Here is a 17,651-nt window from a genome sequence, read left to right as displayed (position 1 = left end):
CTTACATTTATATAGCACCTTTCGTGACCTCGGCATGTCCCAAAGTGCTTTACAACCAATAAGGTACTTTTGAAGTAGTCGTTGTTGCAATGTAGGAAATGCTGCAGTTGTGTGCACTTGTGCACAGCAAGATCCCTTAAGCAATAACTTAATGAAAGCCAGATCATCTGTATTTAAGTGATATTGGTTGAGGGGTGAATAACGGTCAGAACGCTGGCAGGAACTACCTTGTTTCCTTCGAAATAGTGCCATGGGATTGTTTAGGGTCAGCTAAGAGGGAGGGTGGGGGTGGGACCCATGGTTTAACAGTTCATCCAAAAAGGCATCATGTCCAACAGTGCCATGTTCTCTCAGTGCTGGCACTGGAGTGCCAGCCTTCATGACATGTTCAAGGGATTCGAATCCAGGACATTCTGACTCAGGGACAAGGGGGTTCTTACAGAACCAAGGCTGACATCTCAAGTACACATATAATCTCTGCAGCTGCTAAAAATAAGCTCTATCACTTGCCAGCAGTGAAATTTTGGCCGTAATTTTCTGCCTTATTCCCATGAGGATGTCTGCCTACACCTGCTAGCTTATTGTTGCCAACTAGGGCATAGGCAGGTCTCTGATAGCGATTGTCCTTCATGTATGAAATGAGATTCTGGGCATTGATAGGATATTCAAGTATGGATAATGTGGCGGTTAAATCTGATTGTTCCCTTACCCAACATCCAAGGACTTCCAAGCAGCGGTCACTGGCTTGTGATCAGGAAAAGAACCCCAAGCTGAGTTACCACCTCTTTAGAAGCCCCAGATTAGCTGAGATAACTACAGTTGCCAACGGGCTGTGTTTTTCTTACTTACTTAAGAAAAGACATAATTGTACTATAAGCAGTTCAGGGAAGGTTCACTTGACTGTTTCCTGGGATGATGGGGATGCCTTATGAAGAAAGGTTGAGCAGGTTGGGCCTATGCCCATTCAAGCTTAGAAGAATGAGAGGTGACCTTATTGAAACATATAAGATCTTCAGGGGCCTTGACAGGATGTATGCTAAGAGGATATTTCCCCTTGTGGGGAGTCTAGAACTAGGGGGACACAGTTTAAAATTTAGGGGTCTCCCATTTAAAACTGAGATGAGAGTTTTTTTCTCTCAGAGGCTGTGGAATTCTCTTCCCCGGAGAGCCGTGGAGGCTGGGTCATTGAATATATTCAAGGCTGAGTTAGACAGATTTTTGACTGACAAAGGAATCAAGAGTTATGGGGAGCGGACAGGAAATTGGAGGTAAGTCCACAATCAGATCAGACGTGGTCTTGTTGAATGGTGGAGCAGGCTTGAGGAGCCGAATGGCCTACTCCTGCTTCTAGTTCTTGTGTTCTTGTGTAGTGAGCCCTCAGGTCCATGTATCTGTTTCATGTGGTCAATGCCTGATGACTGGTGGAAATAAAATGAGAAAATTTCAGAGTGGATAAATGAGAACCCAAGGACTTTACAACAGCAACTTACCTTTCCTTCTATGTAGCAAAACGCCCTATGGTATTTCAGAGCAGCGGGTACCAAACAAAATTTATCAATACAGAGTGAATTTAGGTCAGGCTTTGTCAGGAATTTTGCCAGATGTTCCATCTCAGTGTGCAATATTTTGTTTACCAGACGTCATTCACACACATTTACAAAATATCTTATGTAATCACCTTACAGATCCACAATATCCCTTGTGAAGAGGAACCTGATAGTTTCATCATAAATGTGGAAATACATAATAGGAAACAGTTCCACCATTGTAACATCCCACACATGTGACGAGCCTCAGCTTTCATAATTGATGATTGTGTGATTTCTCCCCCTCCCCTACACATAGTTTGCTCTGAAATCAGACTAGATACTGAAAGGTTACAGCCACAAGCAGAACTTGTGGGTGGAAATTTGTGAAACGCGACAAAAATAGATGATTAATCAGCACTTAAAGGAGAATATCGCATTGAATGTTCCACTCGACCATGTGAAGGATAACATTGATAATGAATTAAATACTTCTGCACTTTGAACGCATTGCATCAACATTAAAATCTACTAGGCCAGATCGAAGGACTAGACACTTCAAATTACATGGAACTCGTGCAATGCAGGATTTTACATTCGGCAGGTAGGCACGCGTCCGACCCATTGGGGCATAAAATAGCGTGAGATGAAGTCGCGTGAGCACCCTGGCATCATTGCGCGCTCGTGCGATATTTTGTCGTTGGGGAGGGTGCGTGCGGTAGTCAGAAGCGTACCCCGCCAACAATTAAGCGGGCAATTAAGCCCATTAAGGGCGCAATTGTCTGCGATTTTTCACGGCCCCGTCCAACCTTCCGGTTGGTGGACAGGCCAATCGGCCAGGCGGCCTTTACATTTTTCATGAAACCTCATCCAAGGGCGGGATGAAATCTCCGTTAGGAAACGAGATTAAAAAGAAATATCTTGGTAGGGGGGTGGGGGGGGGGCAGCATTTTAATGAGGTCTGCTTTTGGGTGCTTGATTTGTGCTGCTTGGACATTTTTTTTTGCAGCTTTTTAGTGCTTTGGTTTATTATTTGCAGGCTCTGCGGCTCCCTGAGGCAGCTGTCGGCCTTCAGAGAGTTCCCTCACAGCGCTCACCCGCATCCGCGGTGAAATCAGCGCACGCCCTCTTCCTGCCCCCCCCACCCCACCCCGGCAGCGCTGAGCCTTTCAGCGCATGCTTCACGTGGACTGGCCATTAATTGGACCTGTTTCCCCTGTCTTCATGTGCCCACCAAGGGAAACATTCAGGCCCATGTTACTGAGCCAGTAATCCAGAGACCTGGGTTAATAACCCTAACGTGGAAGTTTTGAGAACTCGAATTCAGGTTAAAAAATAAACCTGGGCGTAAAAAAAAGTTCAAATTGGTACCACGGAACCTGAGTGTTGCTGAGGGCAAGACGAAAAGCTTTGACAAAAAGGTGTCCCTTTGTTCGGCACTACTGAAGTCCCAATTAGCTAAAGTGGCCATGAAAGGAAAAGACTTGCATTTATATGGAGTCCTTAATTGTTGACAGGACTTTTCAAAGCAATCCTGGAATTCCCTCCCTAACAGCACTGTGGTTGGCACCTGCACCGGGGGGCTGCAGTGGTTCAAGAATACAGCTCCCCACCACCTTCTGAAGGGCAATAAAAATACTGGCCTAGCCAGTGATGCCCATGTCCCTTGATAAGAACTTTAAAAATGTATTGATGGTAGTGAGTGTTGTAAAAATGCAGCTGCCAATTTGTGTACAGCAAGCTCCCACAAACAGCAGAATAATAAGGCCATAAGGAATAAAAGCAGGAATATACCAAATGGCCGTCAAACCTGCTTCACCATTTGATATGACCATGGCGGATCTCCTGCCTTAACTCTATGTTCCATTCTGCCCTCCACTACTCTTGATTTCCTCAGGGGTCGAAAATCTGTCTTTCTCAGCCTTGAATATACTCAATGATGATGCATCCCTAACTCTCTGGTGTAGAGAATTGCAAAGATTCATAACCCACTCAGTGAAGAAATTTCTTCTCATGTCAGCCCTGAATAATCAACCCCTTATCCTGAGGCTGTGTTCTGGATTCCTTAACCTCTCAGTGCATACTCTTTAAAGTCTCTTCAAACTTCTTTGTGTTCTAATGAGGTTGTGTCTCATTCTGCTAAACTCCAAAGAGTAAAGGCCCAATTTACTCAACCTATCAACATTGGACAACTCTCTCATTCCAGGCACCAATCTAGTGAAACTTCACTGTACCTCCTCCAAGGCAATGGCCAATAATCTTCTTTCAGTGATGTTTGTTGAGGGATAAGTTTTAAGCAAGACATCAGGGAGAACTCCCCTGCTCTTCTTCAAGATGGTGCCATCACATCTTTTATGTCTACCTGGGAGGGCAGATAGAATTTCACTTTTGAATCATATCTGAAAGGCAACAACTCTAATAAGAGTGTCAGCATCAATTTTTGTGCTTAAGTCCTGGAGTGGGATTTGAACCTACAACCTACTGACTCAGAGGCATAAGTACCACCAATTGAGTTACAGCTGACACTGCAGCTTACAATACTGTTGGGCTGTTACAAAATACAACTGGTTCACTCATGTCCATTGGGGAAGGAAACATGACATCTTTACACAGTCTGATATAGTCCTCCACTAACAGGGCTGATCCCCAACTGCTCTTGGAAGTGGTCCAGTTGTATCAAGACCAGTGGTTTAAGAAGGTGGCCCACCATCTCCTTCTTTGGGCAACTCGAGGTAAGTAATAAATTCTGGTTTGTCAGCGATTCCCACATGCCAAGAATTAATTTTTAAAATGCTCCCTTTTACTCTGCACCAATAATTAGCATTAAACCTTAGCTGATCCGTGCGCCATTTTGTTTGTGCTATCCCCATGTGACCTGTGTACCTTTGCTATTGAGAGTGTGTTGGGAATGTAGAAGTGTTCCATTGTACATCCCTCTGATGAGCAGAACAGTAAATAGGTGAGATCTGGTTACACCCTTTCACTGGCTTGTAAACATTGACACATTGACTAGATTATTTCCAGTGGCTAGGAAAATGGTGATGAGAGGATAAAAATGTAAAATAATCATAAAAGAATTAATGGAAGTTCAAAATTATGAAGCAAATTTACTTTACTGAATTTGTGCAAGCAAATAAGACACATCATATTTTTGTATATATATTCATTCCCAGGATATGGGTGTCACTGCCTAGACTGTTTTTTATTGCCTATCCGAAGTTGTCCTTGAGAAAGTAGTGGTGAGCCACTTTCTTGAAATGCTGTAGTTAGGGTTGCCAACTGTGATTAAATGTTTTCTTGAAGGTTTCATCACAACTTGCCCCATGGTCTTGCCATTAGTCGGCCAACACATCCATCCTTGTGATGTACTGCTCTCCTACGCCAATTGGAAAGCAAAAAGGCTTGACTGTTAGCCAAACAGTCTTTGTTTTCCCATTTTCAATATTTTTACATACAGTAAAGAAACATTTTAAAAAATGATTAAAAATCCAACATTTTTTAATGTCATTATGATTTTTCTTCAGGTTGCACAGAGCTGTGTCCTGGAGATTGATCTTCAATTCCTGGAAACTCCAGGCCAATCCTGGAGAGTTGCCAACCCTAGCTGTAGCCTGTGTGGTGTGGGTATGCCCACAGTGGTGTTAGGGAAGGAATCCCAGAATTTTGACCCAGTGAAGATGAAGAAATGGCCAGTACATGTCCAAGCCGGAATGCTGTGTGACTTGGAGGGAAACTAGGAAGTGATGGTGTCCCCATGCCCTTATCCTTCTAGGTAGTGAAGATTGCAGGTTTGGGAAGTACTGTCGAAGAAGCCACTAATATTCACAACCTCAACATTCTTCTGTTTCTAGTTATCATCCAGCTTCACCATGAACGTGTTTCCTCTTCTTTTCGTGATACTTAACTGGACTGAGATCCACAGGGAATAACGTTTGTGGCGTTCTCATGGAGCGGGAGGGAGGGTTGTAATGAATACATTGCTGCTGCCATCATTAATTGTCCTTCTATGTCAGGGTGACTGTACACCGGAGCTGCAACAATAAAATATAATAAGAGCTCTCCTCGGTGCCTTGCTGGGGAGCTGAAATTCAGTATTTCTAATTTTGTCGGAACAAAATCCATAAACATTGAAGTAGAATCAATTCATTTTTATATTTTGCAAAGCTGCCTTTCCACATGGGTTGCTCGGGTTACTTATCCATCCTTGATGGCAAATAATCAGAAACATCCTGCACCTTTAGTGTTGTCTCTCTCTGTCCCTCTGTACATCTGTGGTTCTCTCTGTCCCTGTATCTGTGGCTCTCTCTACTATTCCCTGTATCTGCTTTGCTCTGAAGGAAAACAACACAAGGCTTTATAACAATGCACTTTGCAGTTCTCTTCATCTCAAACTTATGTCATTGCAATTTATTATGAAATGTTTCTCTCGGACAGTCACTTTTGATAATCTCATCCTGTAATTATGTTAGGATGTTGATTTGAAGATTGGTTGTTGTATTGCAGCAGGTTTTCTGTTTCATTGTAAAGCTTAATGTTTTACAAACAGTTTGCCTTGGTTCAAGACCCATTGGTCCATGTGCGAATGTCTCCAAGGAGTAATGATGTGCAATACACAGGCCATGGAGTTAGTTAGTTTTGAGTTCCCCAGAAGAGGCTCCATATTCCCACTGATACTGTGGGTTTTATAGAAAGCCTAAATTCAATCTTTTTCTGTATAAATTCACAAACAAATTTGTGACTGAGTAAATGTCTTGGTCAAGGTGGAACTGAACAGTCCAGAGCAGGGAAAGTAACAGGTTCAATATCTACTCTGTACTGCGTCAGCTGACTTCAGCTAGAATTGGTACTGACGACCCTTGGACATGGAGGGGGGACATCAAGCAGGATTCCTGCATCTGAGAGCAATCATACAAACAAAATTAGAAAGTGTACATGTACAGATGGGGCAGGGAGGTGGTGAGGGCAAGATTGGAGGAGATGGGGGAGGTGGAGCCACTCTCCAGTTTCACATGGTTTGGTTTTGATGATAGGCTCCTTGGTGTTTGAGTATGTCCAAGTGTAAGTGATTTCATTGTCTTCTGTGGATCCTGTCATGACTGAAGAGGCCATGTGAGATCAGCATGGACGTCCACAGAACTGGCAGTTCATGTTGTAATTGTTGGGGCTTGGGAGAACTTAGAACGATATAAAAGTTAGGGTGCAGAAAAGGGCCATTCAGCCCATTGCATCTGTGCTGGCCAAAAAGAGAAAAAAAAACTAGCTGCTCATTTTAATCCTATTTTCCAGCACCTGGTCCATAGTGGCAGATTACACCACTTCAAATGCAGATCCAGGTACCTTTTAAATGAGTTGAGCGTTTCAGTCTCAGCCACCAACTTCTGAGGTTGTGCCACGTCTAGTCTTCCTCTGGGCACAATGAATGTTGTGAGTTTGTGTAGATGGTCCTTGAAGCATACTGAACCAGGTTTCAGTGCTCACCTCCACATGGGCTGGAGTGATTTCTCAAGAGAGATAGTCTGCAGTGCAGAAGTTTGTAAGGCTCTTTTTTAAGGTATCATTGTATTGCTTGCACTGACCAACTTGATATTGTTTGCCCTGAGACAGTTCCTCATTGAAGGTCATTGGGGAGTCTGTAACTGTCCATGCAGGAGACATGGCCTGTCCATCGAAGTTGGACTTTTTGGAGGTGGTCTCCATGCTATTCCACCCAACATAATGGAAATAGCTTGGTGGCCTTGATGTCAAGTCATACATGAAAAATAGACAATCATGTGAAGCACACATTTCCATTTTGCTTTTTTTTAAAAACAAGCTCTTGGGGCAAGGCCAGCAATTTATTGAACATCCCTAGTTGCCCCTCTAATACAGCAGGGGACTTGCTGGGACAATTCAGAGGGAAGTTAAGAGTCAACGCTGTTGACATGGAACCAGGATGAAATATAGACCCGGACCAAGTAAGGACAGCTCGTTTCCTTTCTTAAAGGACATTAATGAATGAGCTGGGGGTTTTTTTTAAACAATCCGAAAGGCCACTTTTACTAAAAACTTTTTTTTTAAATTTCCAGATCTTTTTAAATTGAAGTTAAATTCTCAAGTTACTTTGGTGGGATTTGAATTCATAAACCCAGATTTTTGCCACAACGGCGTGAAATCTCAGAAATGGCCGGAAATTCCAAGTCCCGTCCTCGAACACGGCATGTTCCATTTTTGGAGGGGTAGGGTTGAAGTCGGGCCGGGGGCTCACACAAGCATGATTCATGGAGGCAGCTAGCCATTTAAATCATCAGCTGCCTCCGCAGAGGTGTAATTTGGAAGGCCAGGGGTGTGAAACCTGGAATGTGTACACAAGAGGAGGTCTGAACTTAGTGGGTTCATTTGGATAGCCAGGATACCCCTTTGGATATGGTCCTGGGAGACCTTCGGGAGAGGTAAGGCATCCTTTGGGATTATTGAGAGTGAACAAGATTTTGTACTTTTTACGCACAAGCTCATTGGAGCTGTCACGGAACTGTCAAAGAACTGTCCAGCTGTCACGGAACTGTCAAAGAACTGTCCAGCTGTCACAGAACTGTCAAAGAACTGTTCAGCTGTCACGGAACTGTCAAAGAACTGCCCAGCTGTCAGAATTGAAGAATTGAACACATATTTTGGTTCTGTCCTCACAAAAGAGGGCACAAAATAATTTCCCAGAAATCTTAGGGAACCAAGGGTCTAGTGAGAGGGAGGAATTGAAGAAAATCAGTATTAGTAAAAAAAATGATGCTAGAGAAATTAATGGGGTTAAAGGCTGAAAAATCCCCAAGGCCTGATAATCTACATCCCAGAGTACTAAAGGAAGTGGCCCTGGAACTATTGGATGCATTGGTGGTCATCTTACAAAATTCTATAGACTCTGGAGCAGTACCTACATACTGGAGGGTGGCAAATGTAACACCACTATTTAAGAAAGGAGGGAGAGAAAAAACAGAGAATTACAGACCAGTCAGCCTAACATCAGTAGTGGGGAAAATGCTAAAGTCTATTATAAAAGACATGGTAACAAAACATTTGGAAAACATTAACAGGATTAGACAAAGTCAGCATGGGTTTATGAAAGAGAAATCATGCTTAACTAATCTACTGCAGTTTTTTGAGGATGTAACTAGTAGAATAGATAAGGGAGAACCAGTGGATGTAGTGTATTTAGATTTCAAGAAGGCTTTTGATAAGGTCCCACATAAGTGGCTAGTGGGCAAAATTAAAGCACATGGGATTGGGGGTAATATACTGGCATGGGTTGAGGAGGATAAATGGGTCTTTTTCCAGGTGGCAGGCAGTGACTAGTGGTGTATCGCAGGGATCAGTGCTTGGGCCCCAGCTATCATGATCTATATATAAATGAGTTGGATGAGGAAACCAAATGCAACATTTCCAAGTTCGCTGACAACCCAAAACTGGGCGGGGTTGTGAGTTGTGAGGAGGAGGCTTCAGAGTGACTTGACAAGTTGCATGTGGGCAAACACATGGCAGTGCAGTATAACGTGGATAAATGTGAAGTTATGTGCTTTGGTGTGAAAAACAGAAAGGCAGAGTATTAGTTAAATGGTGACATATTGGGAAATGGGGATGTACAAAGGGATCTGGGTGTCCTTGTACACCAGTCAATGAAAGTAAACAGGCAGGTGCAACAAGCAATTAGGAAGGCAAATGGTATGTTGGCCTTCATTACAGGAGGATTTGAGTTCAGAAGTAGGGATGTCTTTCTGCAGTTATACAAGGCCATGGTGAGACCACACCTGGAGTAGTGTGTACAGTTTTGGTCTCCCTACCTAAAAAAAGATATACTTGCCATAAAGGGAGTGCAGCAAAGGTTCACTAGGCTGATACTGGGCTGGCAGGGCTGTTATATGAGGAGAGATTGGTTCGACTGGGCCTGTGTTGACTAGAGTTTTGAACAATGAGAGGAGATTTGATTGAAACGTATAAAAGTCTAACAGGACTAGACAAACTAGATGCAGGGAGGATGTTTCCCCTGATTGGGGCGTCTAGAACAAGGGGCCACAGTCTTAGGATACAGAGCAGGCCATTTAGGACTGAGGGTGGTCAACCTATGGAATTCTCTAGCACAGAAAACTGTGGAGGCCGAGTCACTGGGTATATTCAAGAAAGAAATTGATAATTTTTTGGATGTTAGGGGCATCGAGGGGTATGGAGGGAAAGCCAGAACATGGCGTTGAGATAGAGGATTAGCCATGAGCATATTGAATGGCGGAGCAGGCTTGAAGGGCCGAATGGCCTACTCCTGCTCCTATTTTCTATGGTTAGAATCTTCAGGTTGGCGTGTAGGAGCGGGCCCTGCTCGCTGACACGTAAAATGACACACGGTGACGTTGGGACACACGTCATTCAGATCTTCAGTTCCTTAGGTGCCCACTGAAGTCGGGTGCTTGCCTGCTGAACTGTCAAGGGCCTAGTAAGCCATTTAAACACTAATTAAAATAATTAACAGAGCTGCCTGTCCAACCTTAAGGTTGGCGGGGGGGCAGGCGAAGATCCCAGGCGACCTTTTGTATTTATCATGAAACCTCATCCACAGGTTGGGATGAGGCTTCAAGAAGGATTTATAATTTAAATAAATTTCTTTATTAAAATTCATTGGCATGTCCCAGCTCATGTGACACTGTCACATGAGGGGACATGTCTGAAATGTTGTTTTCTTTACTTATTTAAATTTTTGAAAATGTAATTAAACTCCCTGAGGCAGCTCCGTGCCTCAGGGAGATTTCCACACTCTTCCACATGCATGCACGAAAGAGCACAGGCCCCAACTCGGCCTACTCCCCCCACCCTCCGCCCGCACAGGGAGCGCTCAGCGCTTCCGGGTGCGCGTCACGCTGGGCGGGTCAATTAAGGCGGCACCGATCGGCTGCGCACCGGCCAGCACCCACTCAGCCCTCCCGACGGGGAGAAAATTCTCCCCTGTGTTTCTATATCAAAGACGGGAGGTATAGAAAAACATTTCGTCTGCACCCAACCTGGGAGCAAAAATCCGGACCGCGGGCTGGAATTTTCCGTCCCCATTGATGTGAGCGGACGATATGACGGGAAGGGCAAAAATCGGCTTCACGCTGTCATGAAACCAGTTTGCGATCATCGACTCCGCCTGTCAATGGCGGGCTGCCTTTCCCACCGCCCCGTCTGTGTATAATTATAAGCCCTGCTCGCCAGGATCAACTCCCCACGTTGGATCACCTAGTGCTCATTGACGTGCTTCACAGCAGCATTTAGAAGGTGAGCTGACCTTCGAGGGGACACCGAGGCGAGTGAACACTAACATTGTGCAGCGCTCACAAGGATCGCCCGCTCGACTTCAAGGCAGAGGGGCCGTGCATTCCGGCAAGGGCACAGGCAAGTTGCTTTTTCCCGGCTGGTTGACGATGCGGTGCCCGGGGCAAGAGCTGCACTGCGGTTGGGGCAAGCTGGGGGGTGGGGCGCAAGGCAGCACGGCCTGATGGGAGTGCGTAAGCACCAGTCAGGTGAGGGGAAGGAAGCAGCCATGCAATAGGGAAACCTTGTATAAAGTGACCGCTCCTCTGCAGCTGAGACAGTTCAGGCGCAGCCACATTGACGTGCTTGGAGTCTGGCCTCTAGCTTATCGGTCCACTCAAGCAACACCGAGGCCTGAAAGTGCCACCAAGTGCTCCCAAACTTTTCACCCCTCGGGCACAAACTGCTAACTAATAAGCGTTTTAGTGGACGGCAAAACAATTGGACGACTGGGCATGGAGCAGTCACTGGTGGAGGTGCTCACAAACCCTTGCAATGCCTTCATTCAGGTTTGGACCAGTCTCCCCCATGGTTCAAATTAACAGCACAGCCATGCAGCATGGGGTAGGAGAATGCCTGCGCCTGAGCTGACAGCACAGCATGCAGTCCAATGGACAAAGCTGCCGCCAATCGGTCGGGTGGAGTGGAGCGGAGGTGGGTGGTGTTTCGGGCAGCCATGCAGCGCACTAAACTCTGGCCGTCGAAGTGGTGGCCAGCACTCTCCGGGATGCGTTAAGGGGCCCTCAGAGTTAACCAAGACTGGTTCTTAGAACACCCAAGCTAACCCACGCATCTCTCTCTTTTATCCTGCAGCGGGAGTGCATCAGGAGCATGAGGCCTCATGACTTAGCCGTATGCCTCATGGCTTAACAGGGAGCAGAGAGCGACGGAGGTGCCTGGATGGGCAGAGGGAGGAGCAGCACCCTCAGGAAGAAGGGGGGCGGTTGGGACTCCTGCCCATGCCGCTGAAGACCCACAGTAGAGCTGGTTGACACCTTGCTAGACCCAGGACCTACTGACGACACTTGTCATTCATGCAGATGACCGAGAACCAGTGTCACCAAAGATGGCGCATGTCCAGGGAACTGGCTGGTCACACGTGTTACCTGCTGTAGAACTTGTCTCTATGGGGCATGAAGGCCATCCAATGCCAAATGGCCATGAAAGTGACCACAGCGCTCAATTTTTACCCCAGTGGCTCCTTTCACGATGACCTCTGTGGGATCTCGCACGTCCCCACACACAAATGCACTCAGGAGGTCAGGAACACTCTATTCATGAAAGCACACAACTTTGTGCATTTCGCCCAGGATCATGAAAGCCAGGAAGCAAGACCACCAGGATTTGGGCGGATCTCAGGTTTCCCACAGGTGCAGGGTGCCATCGACTGCACTCACATAGCGGTCAGATCTCCGTGGCAATTAGTGGTCAACTACGTCAACCGCAAGGGCTAAATGTTCTGCTGGTGTGCACCTACCACAAACACATCCTGCAGGTCTGTGCATGATTCCCAGGGAGTGTCCGCCACTTCTACATCCTCAGTAGGTCTCAGATCCCTGATGCCTTCCAAGGTCCACAGAGACTGCGGGGTTGGCTCCTCGGGGGGGCAAGGGCTACCCGCAGGGGATGCAACTGATGATGCCCCATGCGGCAGCCTCAGACAGCAGCAGAGAGAAGGTACAGTGAGGCTCATACTGCAACTCGCACTTTGGTGGAGCAGACCATTGGGATGCTGAAGATGAGGTTCCGGTGGCTGGACCGGTCTGGTGGAGCCCTGCAATGCAGTCCACAGAGGGTGTCACGCATCGTCGTCACTTGCTGCGCCCTTTACAACCTGGCACCGCAACGGTGGGTGGAGTTGGCTGAGGAGGAGATGGAGGTACTGCACATCTCCTCTGATGAGGAGGCTGCCGACGGGGTTAAGGGAGAGGAGGTCCAAGAGGGCGAGGAAAATGGGGATGAGGCAATCGTGTTGTCCAGATGAGGCAGGCACGCTCGGGAGGCCCTCATCGCTGCTAGATTTGTGGAGGATGATGATGACATGCAGTAAGGAGACTCCATAGATTTTCACATTGCATCTTTGAACGCTTGACTCCTCTCTGGCTAATGGCATTGCACATACACTCTGTGATAAGGCTCCTGTCATGGAGACGCAGTGGATGCCACAGTCCCTACATTCCAGGAGGACAATGACGACATGCAGTGGGGACACTCCAATGAGCCTCACATAACTTGTCTGGCTGATGGCAGCTCACTTGCGCTTTGTGATCAGGGTCACATCATAGAGATGCAATGGGAGAACTTTAACTTCTCCTGATCCTATGGCAGCCTTTGTGAATGGAACCCTTTAGGACCACACTGTCACCAGACACAGATGCTGATGAGGTGGGAGGTCCAGTCGCACCTCAAAGGTGCTGAGAGCACACAGAGAAGATGATGGAACTCTTTGCCACCATCCAGGACATTCTGGTAGCAATGATAAGCCCCACTGAGGTGCAGGCATGACTGATGTGTCCAGTGACAGTGAAGGCGCACCATCAGTGCACTGGGAAGATTGCACAAAGCATCAGGGAAGAGGCCCTGGACTGAGACACCTGCCTTTATCTTGTGCAGGAACCAAGGTTTCAGATTTGAGTGACACAAACACTGCTCATCAGGATAAGGAGCCATAGGCAAGAAGACATTCTTGGGAGTTTATTTACGATAGTGAACAGTATGTAGAAGTGATTAACACCCATGCTCAGGCTGTGCAACTACAAGTTTTTTACCTTCCTAACCCTGCCACTATGTCTTGGTGCTCCCCGGACTTCCACAGCGGAGGTGGAGGTAGCCTGCTGACTGTGACGCCCTGTCTGTGATGACCTTGGCAGGCGTCCTTTGGAGGGCCAAGACCTGGAGAGCCCCAGCCTGCTTTCAAGGTCCTGCTGTGTGGCAGTGGCACCCTCCTCGGCCTGTGGGGCTGGAGCTGTTGGGGTCACAGGAAGTGGGGATTTGGATGGGCCGGACACTCCTGGAGTCACCTGGGTGGATGGCCCCGGGGTGTGCACCTGCTAATCCTCTTCCCTATGGGTGCCCATGGATCCATGGCTGACTCCTTGAGGAGAAGGGGAAGCTGCAGTGAGATCGAGCTGCCCTGCGCCTCTCTCACGTTGACACTGTTGGAGGCCAACTATGGCATCAGCAGTGGAATTCAGCCTGTGCAGCAGCGCAGGACCAATGTCCTGGACATAGATCTCTGTGGCAGCCACCATCCTGCCAGTGTTGATCTCGGTGTGTTGGCATGCTGGCACTATCACCTCAGACTGAAAGCAGAAAAACTCCTCCATCACGCCTTGCAATCTTGAGGAGTGCAGCGGACATCCCTTCCTGATGTTCCCTAGCTTGCCTTTGCAGCTCCAGTAACTGAGGTATGGCCGAGTCCAGATGCTCCTCATCTGATTCGCACTCAGTAAACTTCTAGCCTCCAGCAGTCCTCTGAGTGCCGGGGACCTGGGAAGTTCCTGCTGTTGCCTGCTGTGGGTCAGATAGTGCGGTGTGTTCAACAGACTGTGACCCTCAGGCTACTCTAGAGCTAGGTCCCACCGAGGTGTGTGTCTCTGCGCTGGTGGAGGGTGTGGGTGAGCGCTGTGACGGGTCTTCAATTAGGGTGTCATCAGATTCTTCTTCTGAGGTGTCTTCAGGGCTTGAATCGAGGACCTGGCTCGTGGACCCCCTCGGCTGCTTCCCAGATGTGTCTGTGAAAGCAAAGAGAGATAATTCATGCATGGCAGGGGACTGTAGAACAAGGGAACTCACTCACAGCACGGCTGTCTGATGGGTGTTGCACTGCTGGATCCTCACTTGCTGCAGCACCGTCAACCTCACCGTCAGCACAGGAAAGGTCCAGCTGGATGGCTCTGTTTTCAAAGTCTGTGAGGACCTTGATGTCAGGCATTCCCCCACCAGTCTGTAACCTCTCGCTTTTGTGGTGAAAAATAATACATGCCTCTGTATTAGAAAGATTTCCAAGACTAGCCTACAAGACACTTCCAGAAGGACCTCATGCAGGCCAACCTTGTATTGTAATATTTTGTCAGTTCTCCTGTTTCCCATTACTTATCCTAAATGAATGATTGCTGGGTCATGATTCCAGATTGCTTCCTCTGAAATGTCTTTGTTTCATGCTCGATGCTGGACAATGAGTATTCCCCAACAGGCTATTCCTCCTGTAGGGGTATCACAATCATGACTACAACCAATCGGGTGGATGGCCACTGGATAATGATCGGGACCAGGAATCTTGACTGTCCTTCTTCCAATTAAAAAATGCACAGTGCTTAAAAATTTACATAAAACTGATTTAAAAATGAACTTTCAAAATTAATCATCCTTGACATTTTCTTTGATTTTATTTTAACAGAAGCTCTGAGCCCTGTCATAGATTGCGGATTGGAAATCTTTAACTGGATGTTAAACTGGGCCTTTGAACACCCACCTCAAGTCCCAGCCCCCGGGCCTGCTAGGTAGAGTAAACATGCTGTCTCTCAGCAGCGAGCAGAGTTCGGGTTTGAGGAAAAACTAGATGTTGAACAAGTACGTTTAAGTACTCCCACACACACACACACATAGTGAAAGAAAAGGGATAAAGGAGAGAAGAAACTCACATCAAAGAAATGTCATCTTTTTCTTCTTAAAAAATGCCCTGACACTGAGGTGAGTCACTCTGCTCATCCAATCACTAATAAGAGCAACACTTCACTCCTCTGAATGACTCCTCATAATCATCCCCATCCTCTTCCCTCCAGTGAACATGGTTTAGAAACATGTCTGCCACACTTCAAAGCCATATCCATGTGGACTGTAACATTGTCCATCTTCACCACTTTTCCACAGCCATCATAAAACGCCCTGGTGAGGTCACATCTAGAGTACTATGTACAGTTTTGATCTCTTTACCTAAGGAAGGGTATATTTGCCTTAGAGGGAGCGCAATGAAGGTTCACTAGCTGATTCCTGGGATGAGGGGATTGCCCTGTGAGGACAGACTGACTAGACTAGGCCTACATTCCCTAGAATTTAGAAGGATGAGAAGTGATCCCATTGAGACAGGTAAGTGTCTTACGGGGCTTGATAATATAGATGCTGGTAGGATGTTTCCTCTGGCTGGGGAGCCTAGAACTAGGTATGACAGTCTTAGAATAAGGGGTCAGCCATTTAGGATTGAGATGAAGAGAAACTCCTTCACTCAAAAGATTGTGAATCCTTTGGAATTCTCTATCCCAGAGAGCTGCCGATGCGCAGTTGTTGAGTATATTGACGTTAGAGAGTGATAGATTTTTGATGACTAAAGGTACAAAGGGATATGGGGATAGGGTGGGAAGGTGGAGTTGATGTAGAAAGTCAGCCATGATCTTTATGAATGGTGAAGCATGTCAAGGGGCCGAATAGCCTAATCCTGCCCTTTTTTCTTAAGTAACGGTTTTTAATAAAGAATGAACATTGAACTATCCCGAAAAAAGGCACATGAGACAATAGAACTAAAAATGTCAAGAATGCAATAAATTTTGGAAACTTTTATCTTCCTACAGGAGAATGAATATTCTACTTCTTCTTTTGGTCAGGTTCAGTTCTTAGACAGTGCACTGTGAAAATGTTATTCACTGACTGCTCCATTGGTAGTCTGGGGTAGAGGGAGCAGCAACCCAAATAATTCTTTTAACTAGAAGACAGGCACATCAATTATTCAGTTAGGTAAATAAATGCCTGATGGGCAGATTTCAGATCAAAGGTGACTCCCTCTGTCAACCCTCCTTCTCGTCATTCAGGGCTTCATCCTTGATGAGTTATCCTGGGCGTCAGTGAAATCTGAACCTTTAACATTCATGCCTTCCTTCTTATTAATGTCTCCCTAGTTATCAATTCTAGAACCACATTTGTGAACCTTAACACTGGCAAGGACAAAATAATAAAAACAAAAATCTGCGGATGCTGGAAATCCCAAACAAAAACAGAAATACCTGGAAAAACTCAGCCGGTCTGGCAGCATCAGTAGAGAAGAGCAAAGTTGACGTTTCAAGTCCTCATGACCCTTCAACAGAACTAAGTACAAATAGGAAAGGGGTGAAATATAAGCTGGATAAAGGGGGTGGGGTTGGGGGTAAGAAGGTGGGGGCGTGCGTTTGTTGGGACAAGCAAGCAGTGATAGGAGGAGATAACCAAAAGATGTCACAGACAAAAGAACAAAGGTGTTGAAGGTGGTGATATTATCTAAAAGAATGTGCTAATTAAGAGTGGAGAGCAGGACAAGCAAGGTAGCTCTAGTGGGGGTGGGGTGAAAAAAACGATGGGTGGAATACATTTAAAAATAATGGAAATAGATGGGAAAAGAAAAATCTATATAAATTATTGGAAAAAACAAAAGGGAGGGGGAAGAAACGGAAAGGGGGTGGGGATGGAGGAGAGAGTTCAAGATCTAAAATTGTTGAACTCAATATTCAGTCCAGAAGGCTGTAAAGTGCCTAGTCGGAAGATGAGGTGCTGTTCCTCCAGTTTGTGCTGAGCTGCACTGGAACAACGCAGCAGGCCAAGGACAGACATGTGGGCAAGAGACCAGGGTGGAGTATTAAAATGACAAGTGACAGGGAGGTCTGGGTAATGCTTGATGACAGACTGAAGGTTCTGCAAAGCGGTCACCCAGTCTGCATTTGGTCTCTCCAATGTAGAGGAAACCACATTGGGAGCAACGAATTCAGTAGACCAAGTTGGGGGAAATGCAAGTGAAATGCTGCTTCACTTGAAAGGAGTGTTTGGGCCCTTGGACAGAGAGGAGAGAGGAAGTGA

The sequence above is a fragment of the Carcharodon carcharias genome, chromosome 14 (assembly GCF_017639515.1).
Source record: "Carcharodon carcharias isolate sCarCar2 chromosome 14, sCarCar2.pri, whole genome shotgun sequence".
NCBI classification, from domain to species: Eukaryota; Metazoa; Chordata; class Chondrichthyes; order Lamniformes; family Lamnidae; genus Carcharodon; species Carcharodon carcharias.
This window is presented reverse-complemented; position numbering follows the sequence as displayed.